The 13,558-nt window shown below is 30.8% G+C and overlaps 1 long non-coding RNA gene across 1 annotated transcript; it reads right to left on the bottom strand.

Moving 5' to 3' along the window:
* Positions 1-3,143: 3,143 nt before the first annotated feature.
* LOC124363908 lies at positions 3,144-13,179 on the bottom strand. Its single transcript, XR_006922568.1, has 2 exons — positions 12,791-13,179; positions 3,144-3,451 (listed from the first exon to the last, which is right to left on the bottom strand). It is a non-coding gene; the product is annotated as an uncharacterized LOC124363908 (long non-coding RNA).
* Positions 13,180-13,558: the final 379 nt, after the last annotated feature.

The raw sequence follows: 13,558 nt of genomic DNA, 5'->3' as shown, positions 1-13,558 counted from the left end.
AAATATTTTATTTTTATTTTCTGAATATTTCTGGGTTTAAAACAGTTGATTGATTTTAATTCACTTTTCAAAAATCATAACCAAGTACTTGATTAATGTCAATTGTTCCACAAATATCGAATTTTTAACAACAATTACCTTTAGTCATATGTGATGTGCTTTATTTTTATTTGACGTTTCTTATTATTTATTTCTCCTAGGTAATTAATTCGATTAAATTCGAGGCACACAAGTAACAGTGTATAGGGGTTGATGTCCACCAACAATAGTTTTGGAGATATAAATATATCTTTGAATGATTGAGAAGGAAGCGCCATTTTATCTAACAATGCATATTGTAGTTTCTATGAAAACCAATTTATAATTTTTATTATATTCTTCATATTTTTGTAGTAGCTTAAAAATTATTAAACTTGTGTGTTGGGTGCTAACTACGGAAGATGTTACAACAGTCAGTAGTATTCAACTTGTTGACTACCAACTGGAATCCTCGCCAAATCGTCACAACTACGACTGTGAAAAAGGGACCAGAGGTTCAGCCTGGTACCTCTCCTAACTAGTAAGTGATGATGTTTTATTTGTTGCCTGTGTCCCAGCTCTTGTTATCTACATTATCGAGGCGTGTACATGTCCTGTTCTATTGTTATGCTTATTAAAATTAAATTTAAATTTAAATTCAGGTAATGGAAATTGTTTAGGCACAATAAAGTATACTTATTAATAAGGTATGCATACTCGTACTTACAATATTTTTTCAATAAATTAATACGTTTCTGCAGTATTTTCCAGCGTATTTTAATAGAGAATTGGTATTAGTGACGAATAAACATTGAACTGCATGAGACACTACGACAATGACTAGTTTAAACGACATAAAATTAATTAAGTAGGGCATCAACTGTGAATTAAATGTTTTAGGGTGGAGAGATAAAATTAATTAAAATCGAAAAAAATTTGTTGCCAAAGACTATAAATGTAATCGGGTCTTTATAAAAAATTAATAAACTACAATTCATGTTCTCGCCCTAGCTGTATGTACTATAGGAGATAGTAATTTAAAAGTATTCTAACAACTTCACTACTGCAGACATCATAACGTGCAAGCTGTCTGCTCAGTATATCCACAGTGAAGGTGATAACATCCAATCTTTCTCGACCACAATTACCGCTACGGTAGTACCTGAAATATTGCTTAACTGCTTTAATATCGATTCTCTTATCTTAACAAAATCTCTCAATCCGTGATATGTATGTATCCCCTCAGGCTAATCATCCATTTGGTCTATGCCTGGACTTCGAATTATTCTAGTTCTTTACACAATATCTTACCTACTTACGCATATTTGTATGAAATTATTTTTGTGTATATCTGACTGTCATGTTACCAAACTTACCTCCACTAATTAATCTGTTCACCCTGTCCCTCCTTGGACGTACAACTAGCGTTTCAATTATTTATTGGTGTTTTGTTTCTAGGCTATAATATTACATGCGTACTCCTGATTAGCTTCCAATATTGCTGTATATTCAGCTGCGTCAAACCTCTAATATTATTATTACCTTACATTCCTTACATGGCTTTCAGCAATTCTGTTACTTGCCTTCCCTTTGTACATTTCTCAATTTTTTATAATTACAGTTGCGTAACAAGTTTAAACCACTATAATAAGCTGTTAATCCATGAAAAGCATCTCCTTTTTGTAAATCCGTATAGTTTTTAACTTGACTTGATTTATAAACGATTTCTATTTTTAGTTTACGCGTGGCTACCCTATTGAGTATAAACTCTTATCCCATTGGCACATTCAGCTTTTTTATTTATATCTTCATCTAATACTGTAATACAATGACAGTGACTTTTTCCTAACTTTGTTTACGTACTCGGCCTTTTTGCGTAAGTCTTAACTTTCAGTAACTGAATCCTTGTAACTCTTAACTTTCAGTAACTGAATCTTTGTAACTATTAACTTTCAGTAACTGAATCCTTGTAACTCTTCCCTTCGACCCTATTTTGGGTAAATCACGCCTTACCATAATTCTGCTCAACTCTTTGACAAACCACACATGCATGCTGTTACTAATCGCTCAATTGAATATGTTTTCATGGACTAAATATTGATAATGCACCAAATGCTCTTGTATAGCCGTTTAATATAATTTCTCTATTTACACAAACAGACTACGACAGCCAACCAAGTTCTGCAACACTTGGTAAATCAGAAAACTCAGAATAAGTATAATTGAAGTCTTTATATAAGATTTCGTATATTATGTTTTACTATAGCTGTACTATCACAGTTATAGGATGGAATAACAGGATAGAATACAGTTGCAAATGTTGTACGTAATACAAGTGTAGAATACAAGCGTTAGAAATGTAGCTCTCAACGAGGCAAAAATATTGAAATTGTACACCAGTGGGACGTACAAACTTTATTCTGCTTGTCCTCATGAGCCATTGGCCTGTGCTATGATCTAATAATGAAACAGTACTATGGGAAAGAATCGATTCATCGATTCAATACAAGTTCGGCAATATTGTAAAAAATTCCTACGGTTACAGACAGAGAGACGCTCTCTCTCTCTCTCTCTCTCTCTCTCTCTCTCTCTCTCTCTCTCTCCTCTCTCTCTCTCTCTCTCTCTCTCTCTCTCTCTCTCTCTCCCTCTCCCTCCCCCCCTTCAACCATTGCACTACTTTGTCACTCAACTAACTGTAATCGCTTTTCTCCATTATTAGTATTCGAGGTGAAATAAAAGCTAAATACTTTTAAATCATTAAAAAATTAAATCCCCATTAAAATAAATTAATGTTTGCTTTTAGTTTTAAAATATTGAAAAATCAGAATACCATGAACTAAATGGTTGAGCATTGATCTTATAAGAGTCAAAAAATAATATTTTTGCCACAATCACCTCCTGATTGAACGAACCTGCCACTTTCCTCGGTATTCTACGTAAAAATTAATACATATTTTATTACTACAGTTTCTGTGTTGTTTTATATTAACTTACACACCCTCTATACATAGGTCTGGCGATTATAGAGTAATGCGCATTCTAATCTTATGACCACAAATAATACATAGTCATTGAGTTTTTAAACTGTAAACCCTTAAACCTATTCTTCTAATGATTAAAAACGATTCTGCACTATTCACAATTTATTATAAGAACCATATAAAGAGTATTTTCAATAGATCAATTTCTTATCACTTATCAGAGGTTGCCAGATACGACAACATGCCATATTGCATTTATATTTAGTGGGAAATTTTGATTTTAGTCTTTCCAGCGACTTTTCATAAATTTACCAAATGATTAAAACAATCCCTCGGCTCTGAGCAGGAAGGTGATCAAATGAGACAGTTCTATGTGGCTGCACCCTGATAACTGTTTCTGGTCATAGTTTCATTCCGCTGGATATCCGTTTTCTGACAACTCGCATTTGAATCTGCAGTACAAAACAACCTCAAAAGACCAAAGTCGCAAAAAACTATTATTTTGTTTGTTCTATACCTAATTATTTTGAGTTAACTACCACTTATCCCCATCCTATAAATGAGGTTTAGAAATCGTATTAAATCTCTGCGAAGTCTGTTACGTGATACGTCATGCAGCGTACCTCCCTTGTAAAACAGTTTTAACGCACGTGATTTGTTTTTAATTGTTATATAGTCCCGTTCAAAAATGTTTTAACGTTTAATAATAATTTACGAAACAAAATAAGTAATTAATTTATATTTTGTATAATTTGTTTATTCCCAAGATTATGGTTGTGTTCGGCAAGTTTGAGTTACATTATTATTTAGCATTACACATATGTTTCTCATACTGAAACTTCTTTAAATATTTAAAATGTCCACTTCAAAATCATATAATAGAAGTAACTGTTTCTCAAACTATAAGAAACATTTAACTCTGTGGAGAACCAAATATGATTGTAGGACACATTAAAACTAAAGAGTTCTTTTTTAAACACTGTATAACAATTAAACAATTAATTATTATTGGATTTTCTATTTCTTAATTAATAAATGAAATCCAGTAACAAAGAAGCTTCTTCAATGTATAATTTATTCTAGGAATATTTGACACACTAATATATTGTTAAAAGATTATATGATAACCAGTCTAGTTTGTAAAAATATTTTAATTTTAGGAACACTCAATGAAATAAATGACAAATACTGCTATAATAATCATCATAATATTCACGATTTTGATTTCTTGTTATTATTTAACAATAATACTTTTTAATAGAAGTAACAAACATGTCAAAAACATGATTGTACAATTTATTGATCATTGTAATTATATACTACATGTTACTAGTGACAGTGGAAGATTGTGTTATTTACCATATCTTAATACTTCTTGTTCGGGCCATCCGCCCGGTGAGACAAACCTCGTCTAAGGCTGATCACGTATCTGTGTTAGGAATATAATCGTAATGTTGGTGAAAAGTTTCGTACACTTGATCTTATACTACCAACTGTTACCTTCCCACTAAGGTTAAGATCCCCATTTTCATCATTTTGGATTTACGAGTAAGGGGAAATTAATATAAAGTCAAATGTAATGAACCTTTTAAACAAGTTAATACGCACAAATATTTTATTCCATAATCCTTTTTATAAGTCACAAAAACCAAATTGAGTTATACATGGTTATTTAAATAATTACATAGCTGGTATTGTAAATGTGCTATTTCTTAACAGACAGTAATTTATACCTCGTTACCATGAAAACACGATTTTATAATCATACTATTTTCAAAATGGTTTCAACACAGCAGCTTGCTGTTTCAATGTGCTTTTAGTTAATACGGACGTAGTTAGCAGTGTTCACGTTCGCTCTTCTTCGGACCTGTGACCTTGACATCACGCCTGAGCCTCTATCCTCTCTGCTGCCATATTCTTCAAAAGGATAAGTCAAAACATTATATTTTTCTTGGAATATAATTGACGTAGAGGTTTCTTGCATATATATGGCTGTAGATTGTGTCTGAATATTGATGTTAAACAATTATTCCTTCAGTTAAAATTGTAGCAACGTATTAGTTTGGCTTGACCAAAATTCAAAATTTACATTTTTTTATGTTTGTTGCAAGAAACTGCCATAAAACTTCTCATGTATGATAATTACTTTGAAAAATATTTCTCTACTTGTTTATTGTATTTATTTGAGCACGTTCAGGAGCCCAGAGTTAATTTGTATTGTTTAAGTACATAACTTAGTTCTTATAATTGATAGGGAAATTTATTTTAGGAAAGAAATTAATCGTCAGTTTTGCGTGTTGTGGTGGAGGTCAAAAAGGAAGAGTATGAAAAGAGTTTTAAATATGAAATAACACTTTTTTCTAAAATCATATTTCTTTAGCTTTACACATAAAACCGACCGCCAGACTAGTAAACGTGTTTTAAATTATATATCTTAAAGACCTTTGAGCGATAACTGTCTACTATATATTTGTTTGACATTATCATAATTATTATTTCATTGTTTGAGGGATGGTATTGAATATATGACGAGACACGAAAAAATCTTAGAAAGACTATCTCTTCATACGTTTAACTCTTTCTATACTTTCTCATTTTAACTCCTAATAAAAATTAGCGTGTTTAAGGATCAAGTTTTCCAGGTCTAACAGGAAACTCAGATTAATTAGGTGTTATTGATACGTTTCATACGAACATGGGAAGATCATCTTGCATTGTTACTGTACTACGAGTATTTCATGCAACAAGACAGTGTTATAAATGATGTAAAATGTTTATGTTTACAAGCATTAATGATAGCACGTTCCTATCTAGATTAAATCTACATTTATAAAACATTATAAGTTATAACAGAATCTTATTCGAAATAAAGCAAGACCCAAAATGTAAAAAGTTTATTTTTATAATAAATTTAATATCCATGGGTTTCTTAAAAAAAAAAAAAACATAATCACAGTTAACCTTTTTTAATTGTGAGAAATTTAAATTTCTCATTCTTTTACAGTGATATTTAGCAAATACTTATTAATTTCTGATTATTACATTTGATTTATGTTTCAGGCTGCAATAATACTTATCCTAAATATGAGAGAACCAGTACCGTAAGTATTTGGGGCCATTCTGAAACTGATTTTGTAGTCAAACCTTCTAGTTTTTACAATATTATCTTTAAAGGTATTATTGATTAGACAGCCAAAGGATTTGTGTCATATTTGTGATTCGAGAGTTTTGTTCTGATTATTTTCAGGTGGCCTCGGTCCTGCGTTGACCCGACGTCCTCTCTGTGACACTCATCATATAACACTTCCCCACGTGTGTTGCAAAACACACAAAGTGTGAATGTTGGTTGTATGGAAAAAAGTGTGAAAGGGTGCGTGCGTGTAGAACTACATTTAACTCAAACAATTATTCTCCACCACACAACATATTAAGGTAACTAAATTTATCTGCTAATATTAGACTTAAGTTTAAATATTTGTCCCATGAATATACTTAATATTATTAATATTTATTTAATTAAGGTATATTACTATAATTATATGTATTTTGGAAAATTTGTGGCTTAAAATGATACATTATTATATGCTGTTTTTACTAATTGTTACAGGGTGATGTCGTCAATGCGGCAGGAGGCCGCCCCACTCACACTAATACACACACTACACATACACTAGGTAATGTATTGTTCTAGTTAAAAAGTTTATTATAATTTTGACTACAATAGTTATTTCAGAATGGCACAATAATGTTGATTGGCTGATTATATGTTTGTAGAGAATAGATTTAATCTTAATATAATTATAATTACTCATGGCAATTGTTAGTTCATGAGTTAAATTAATTTTATCTTACTATCTTAATAGTGATTTTTAAGGACCTTTAAAATATTTAATATAGCAGTTCTTGAAAAAGAAGCAGGAGGCTTTGTATCGAGTGGAATATGACTATGTTGACACGAAAAGTTGTAATCAAAATTTCAGTGTTCCGAGTGGCAAAGAAATGTTATGCTGTAAATGTAATAAGTGTGTTTGTTATCGCCTCGTATACAAATTGTTATGAAGTTCAGTAATGTTTACAGAGATCCCTACTAAAGGTCTTACCATGTTTAGCTACAAATACTAACTATACGGATGTGTTTACTGATGCTCTGACCAAATATGAAGTGTAGCTTAGTTGGAATGTATTGTTTCATTATTAGTTCTTAAATTTACAGTGTTTAAAATATTTTATATGTTAATGATGGAAACTTTCTCGCGACTTAGATCGAATAGTTGAATTTCAAATGTCATTCTGCGTGAATTAGATGAGCGTTACAGAAACGTTATATGTTGGTCTTATAGGTAACTTAAAACGTATCCCAATAGCAAAGATTAAACGACGAATAAATAAATAAAAATATATAACTTACTTTAGCCAATATATTGAAATTTCCATAAAAGCGGCGGCATGCCGTATCATGGAAATAAAGTAATTTTTGTAAGCTGAAAATATTGTAATTTTTACCATTGTTGTTTCCTCATTGGGTTTTAATAGATGTGTTGTAGATGCTTGTGTTTTGAGAATAAGTATGAGAACAAATTTTCACTATTTAATAATTTAAACGATTATTATATCTAAATTATAAATTCCTAAATTGAAATTTATTAAAATGGACTTTTTGAACATAAATTTTAATATACATGTATTATGTCATTTACTATCCCGGGTTCACTATAAGAGATATAGGACAAATTTACGGTTAAGAATTAGTGCTATAACTGTAAACATTATTTAGTATTAGTAAAAATATAGGTTATTAGAAACAAATACGAAATAAAAAAAATAATCCAGGTTTAACTGTCGGCGCGGCTCGGTAGTCTCGTTCATCATGGTCACTCTAACATGTTCTGACAAGTTGGCTGTCCTGCCTCTACTGACGTTGATCTCCTTCGGTTTAATTTAAGGTTCAGTCAATACTAGGTACACTTATGTGCGACATTAAATTTGGGAATAATTTTGCTGATCAAATGTTTTTGTCAATCAAGAAAGAAAACGATTAACAATAATACAAATAAAATTATATAGTCAATTACCAGAAAATAAACATTAACTTTATTTTATTTCCAGAGCAAAAATATCATTCTAGGAACGATTTTACAACCTTTAAACACGGATCTTAAAATGATATAATTAGTACTTTTTAATAAGTTTGTAGTACAGTTTTATTTTAATACCAACACAGTTAATACGCACAAAAGTTATTTTAATATTTTGTAATGTTGCCACGAATCATGGTATAAATATATAAACTGGACTGGAATGAAGTTTTGAGAAAAGACTCAAAATCAATTCATATATGAGGTTTTTGAAAAGGGGTTATATGTGGCACAAGAGAATCTTAATCTTGCGGATCATCATCTATTACACGTGGAGAGTCACTAACTGCAATAAAAAATATGTCTTAGCTCTAATTCATTTGAAGATTTTACTTTCTGAATTAGAGATAAGAAATGATTATTAAGCCATTTAAAACAGGACTTACATTGTATCTTTCTTGTAAACCTGTGTAATTTTAAAAGATGAAACAATTAAGTGACAGCATTGTATTCTTCTAATAGAGACCTTTAATTTTATATAGGCTATTACTCAACGTCGTATGTGGATAAATAGTAATAGTATTTATCCGCATATTTTGAAAACTAACTGAATTATACACTAAAATATATTCTTTTAAACTTTGAAGAGGTTGATGATAGGACATTTCATTCCTGATTGGCTCGAAATAAACTCACGGGAGATATCTTAAAATACATATTTTTAAGAAAACTGAGTAACACGTAACGTGTAATGAATTTGCTACAGACTTGCATGTTGCCTTAGGGAACCTAGTTATATAATTCGTGATGTTTCGTATACCTGCCTTTAACTATAAGGTGCTTAAATGGGTTACATGAAATATTAAGTTAAATAAATCATCTATTAATAGGATTCGTCTTTTTGTACCACCCTTTGAAATTTAAAATTATTTTTTTTATCATAAATGATCATATATTGTTGACACCTTTTCGTATCTGTTATTGTAAAAGTTGTAGTTAATTAATTATGAGAATATACTGAAGGTTTTATTTGTGGTTTGGTTTTATTTATTATTTTCTATTTGAATTTTGGTAAAATACCCATATTTTGTAATCGAGCTTATTTAATTGTGTTATGAATACAGCAAGCGTAATCACTGCATAAAGTTTAAAATATCTCTAAAATAGTTGTCATTTCCTAAATGGACTCTATTAAACTTAAACCTCAGAGTATACCTTCAAGTGGTGGTACTATAACCTAATATAACCAAAGATTTTTGTTCAATCAGTGTTTACTATATAAAAACTATATATACTATATATACTTTATGAATTTTAATATATTAGATAGTTAAAAAAGTACTTCTTTTATAATATAAAGCCAACATTTGTCCTTTATAAAATTCATGCCTTATCCTTACACGGCCACACCAAAGTAAGTGTATTCGTTGGCGTAACTGTTGTGTCTGTCACTTGGATACTTACATTTATCATGTCATTGTCAATGTTTCGATATTCATAAATTTAAAAAAATTTGCCCCAAAACAATACAGTCCTATGTTTCATCCCGAAACTTAATGAGTTCTTGCATGGATGATTTGAATTATCACTTATTAGTTGCAACTTCAGTACGCTGACGACCTATAGCTGAACATTAATATTGCGGCTGAGTATTGTGTCTTCGACAGGAAAATTCTGCAGATGGATGAGTCAAAACATCACATTTTTCATTAGATATAACTTAATTAGATGTAGTCTTGTATGTATGGCTGTAGATGCTGTCTGAATATTGATGTTGAAAATTAGGCCTTGAGTTTAGATTGTAGCAACTCAAGCATTTGACTTATTACCTATAGAACAGCAGAAGTACTATAAACTACATATTTTAATGTATATTTAGCTACAGGTAATTACTGTATGGGCTCCTTCCACTACACTACATACTGTTTAGTTGTTATCACAACCTTTGAAACAGTATAGTTGATTAAATAGATTAATAAATTAAAAATATAACTAATCGCTCTTGACACCAGTCTATGAAATTATACACGCGATTTCTGTGCATTGTTTACAGTTTAAAATGTTAATGTATTTCCTCAGAAGTAATTAATCTTGGTTTTTTCACAGAACCATAGTGTGTGTAGAAACGTAAACACACACAAAGGAAAAGAAAAACGGAGTATAAAAATCTAAGGACACGCGAATTAAGAGGCAAATTGGCAAAAGATTGGCGAGCACATAGTGCACTTGAATGACTGGCGACAGAGGTGGCGGAAAACGATATCAAATCAAAAAACAAATGACGTCACCTCTTTATTTATATTACATTAATCGCAACCGATAATAGAATAAATTTACTTTTTATATCAACCGAGTCGTCAAATATAAAAATATTCTTTTCTTGTTTAAATCTACTAGGACTTAAGTAATAATCTAAAAAAATATATATTCCGAAAAACTTAGTCGCCCTTATCAAGTATTTATACTGTAAAATTCAACACATCTGAGTGAGAATTTACGGATGTTACATTATTTCCTGTAGCGTACATGCTTATTGTCTTCGGTAAATATCGGCGCACGTGAATTAATAAGGGAGGGGAGTATTACATTGTAGAAGGGTGACGACCTGCCCAAGGACTGGCCCTAGTACCATGGAATGCTCTAACCTGGGTGTGCTTAACAGTGTCTTTGCATTCATTGCTGTTGGTTCACCGCTTATCGGTGGTGAATGCACGGCAACTGTTTTAAGCACAGGTGGTCCCAATCCCTGACAAGATTGGTCATTAAATATTTTGAAAGTAACATTTTAATAGATCTCACATACATTTCCTTCGTGATTCCGATACTTTTCCGTATATATTATTAACTGACATATATGGTAAATAGGTAATATATGGTGATTTGACACTTAATGTCTGTGTCTGACGGTCGGTTGCAATTAATGTAACGTGTTTTATGATGTAGACTTTTCTATCTTTCAGGCTTGGACTACTTATTCTTACTTGTTCTTAGTTTTCACAGTAATAATCTTTTGAAGTGATGTGCATAAACAATGTTAACTTACAACAAACTAAGGATGCTACCGACCGATGCAAAATCGAAAACAAACAGCAGATGTTGCACAAATTAGTTATTTAACTACCAAAGTAACAGATAAATGTTCTAAGCGAATAATGTTTCCTTAAGTGACCGGACTTTAAATAAAATTAACGTATTAGGAATTATGTGTTTCAGTATTTATTTGAAATATAACAGAGGATTTCACTCTCTTTGAACTTGACCAATTTATTGTTTTATTTTAATTTAGTTAATATGTTTTGAGGTAATGAATTAGTTCTCACATAAATTACATGTTTAGTTTTTTTTATAAGTATTTGTAGTGAGAAGATCCAGTTGATTCTACACACAATGCATTAGACGCATACTTCATAAGCGATAAAAATCAATGCAACATTTGAAACGGAACAACATTATAAATGGAAACTTTTTTTGAATAGAGGAACTTTTGTGAGGCTGTATTAATACTGATTTTAAAATCAGTGGTAATTATAAATTATTTCATATTTTGAATATCATTTATTCCAAACGTACGGGATGATCTAAACATACATAATCTCACTTATTAATTCGTTTGGTATTTTACTCGGTTAAAATTAGAGAAAAAATCAAAAAGTTGTTTTGTAGAATCTTAAAGAAGATCTTCGATGGTTGGATCGAATAGTTTCTGTACTTGAACGTGAACACTGTATAAACAGTTGATAACTTGATGATAATCTCTGGCTGCTGTGACCGATGTAGAGACATATGATTTATTTAGCCTAGCTAAAATGTCACCTACAGTTAGTTTGCAGGGAGAAATCAACTGATTCTCTGTCCCTTATCAACTAATTATAAATTACTAACGATTTTACTATGGATGCAAGAGTCAACAGTATACCACACCAACCTGCAAAGCACATTACTTGCAATTAGGTGTTATTTTTCTATAGTAAACTGTGATTATAGAGTTAGGTTGTTATGAGATCTACGTCATTTACTTCCTTGCAGTGCGCTTTTTTCCTTAATTTTGATACATATTTTACTGCGTGTTCTAAGGAACAATGGTGATGATTGTCTGACTTGACTGCAATAACAGTAAAAAATATCTTTGTTTAATTTTTTTTTATGAAACGCGTTTTATTCATTATTTATATTAGCTTGAAGTTTATGAATCGGTCTTTCCGAATTTAGGGTAATTTTGTATTTGATTAAAGTTAATGTAAATCACACATATACCCTATTCTTACACAGAAAAGATTCAATTTTAACACAACTACAAGCTAACTATTCTAAAAGGATCTAAAATAATAAAAGCAGTGCTGCTTCTAACTAGAAACCTTGCCTCGCCCTAAATTAAAAGGTAAATTAATATCCTCATAACAAGTCTACATACATGGTTATAACTTTAGATAAAACACCAAAGATTTAAAATTTATGATCGCATGTTATCAGTTTGCTAATGAAACCACTTCGGGAACTTGTGAAATTCTAAATGTTATAAGTGTCAGTGTACTGTGTATCCGATAAAAATATCAAATTTTTAAATATGTTATAACAACCAACAGTAAAGCTGTTTTATTACTATGTAGACTAATGATAGTTTCTGTAACTCATGCTAATTTATTTATAATAAACATAAACTTATACATACACAATAAGGGCTACAATCTAGGAAGCTAATAAAATATTTTGATTTACCATTTGGAGGGGTACCAAGCCGACCTCCAGGTTCTTCTTGCGGACACTCGGATTTGAAGATTTAGTGAGAATTCCATATTTCAGTTGACGAGTATGTTAACTTTCACTAACTGTTGTAAACTCTCACTGGGAGACAGCAATGCACATATAAGCCCATGTTATATCAAACCATTACGACAACATGTCGAAATTTTAAAAGTGGTTTTCACCTTTATGCTTTGTTAAATAAAACAATGTTTCAGCCTAGAACAATCTGACTGATTTACGCCTCCGAAATAGGTTGCTGCAAAATTTGTATACACTGTTTCTTCATTTGCTAGAAATTACAAATTAATATGTTAGAAACACAAGTTTATTTTATTAATAAGAAAACTGAATGTAAACATAACACAACATTTAATAAACCCAGCTGATGTAAAATGTTTCAATTAAATCTCTGTGATACAGCTGACATGAAATAAGTAAATAGTATTGACGAAAAATTGTATATCCAGTAACGCTTAGAAATTATTAAAAAAATGTTCTTCAATGCTCTAAAATCCCAAAGGATATTTGTCTTCAACACAATTAATGAGCTTGCTCCGTGTTTTCTTAAAATTATAATCTACTGCAGTTTTTATTAGGTCACGATAATGTTGGTATTTTATCGATCCATGTTAACGTCAAACTCAGTTCAATTTATTATGATTTTCAGGATACATTTGCGATGGTTTTTATTGTTTCTTGGTGTAAAATGACAAAAATTTGCCCTGTCCTTTCAATTCTAAA

Source organism: Homalodisca vitripennis, chromosome 5 (assembly GCF_021130785.1).
Source record: "Homalodisca vitripennis isolate AUS2020 chromosome 5, UT_GWSS_2.1, whole genome shotgun sequence".
Lineage (NCBI taxonomy): Eukaryota > Metazoa > Arthropoda > Insecta > Hemiptera > Cicadellidae > Homalodisca > Homalodisca vitripennis.
This window is presented reverse-complemented; position numbering and strand designations above follow the sequence as displayed.